The following is a 1,066-nucleotide window of genomic DNA, read 5'->3' as shown; positions in this document are numbered from 1 at the left end:
GCCATCTTCTGCTACATATGCAGCTAGAGACACGAGCTCTGGAACAACAATATAAAATAATCAGGTGTACTTTCAAATTGCTGATATGAGAATATTCTAATTTCTTTATGGAGGCACATAATGTCATAAATTTTCAATGCTTTCATATATTCCCATAAATTTGAATATGTTGTGTCTTTATTTTCATTGAACATTAGAAAGCTTTTAATTTCTTTCTTTACTTCTTCTGTGACTTAGAGGTCCTTGAGTAGAAAGTTATTCTTTTTTTTTTTTCTTTTTCTTTTTAACTACTGTTTATTAGATTTTACGTCGGTATGGACATCCTTTACTATACCCTAGAACACCAGACTTCAGGGAGGTGCCAACGTGGCAATGGTGAACTTGGGGATTTGTCTCCCAAAAGCAACTGCATCTCTACCCCTGACTCCTGAATGGCTGCCAAGCGGATCACTCCTCCACTGGAGCCGTCACGTTCCAAGGCCAAAGCGAAAGCATTGGCAGTGAACTGCAGACATTCGTCCTTGGTCATGCCTTCCCGATAGGTAGCATCAACATAGCCATAGATGTATGAGCTCCTGGAGCCTCAGATGGCAAAGGACTGTCTTACCATCATACCCCCCATGGGAACAGAATACACCTGCCCTCCTTCTTGAGGGTCCCAGCCTGCAATGATGATTCCTGCCATCATATCTTCTCTGTATCTGTAACACATCTCCTTAAATAGACTGGTGGCCGTGTGGACTAGTGGAGGCTCGTTCAGTTCAATACTGTGGAAACCAAGCTGGTAAGAGACAGCATCGGCCACTGCTTGGGTATCAGAGGCTGACCCTGAGCGGCAGCAGAAGATGTGATCGTTAATAGGGGTCAGCTTGTCTGTCACTCGATTGGCGATGTAGGACCCAGTGGTTGTTCTAGAGTCTGCTCCTAGAACCATGCCCCCATTAAACTGCACAGCCATGATCGTGGTCCCTGTGGAGACTTCTCGGTTTTCCCAGTCTGGGGTGAGAGCCTCCAGCCCAAAGGCCCGTGCAGACCCCACTGGACAAATAGCTAAGGCTGCCGCCAT

General features: G+C 45.7%; 1 pseudogene; it reads right to left on the bottom strand.

The window, feature by feature from the left end:
* Positions 1–350: 350 nt before the first annotated feature.
* On the bottom strand, positions 351–1,066 carry LOC110303888 (annotated as a pseudogene).

Source organism: Mus caroli, chromosome 1, assembly GCF_900094665.2.
Source record: "Mus caroli chromosome 1, CAROLI_EIJ_v1.1, whole genome shotgun sequence".
NCBI lineage: Eukaryota > Metazoa > Chordata > Mammalia > Rodentia > Muridae > Mus > Mus caroli.
This window is presented reverse-complemented; position numbering and strand designations above follow the sequence as displayed.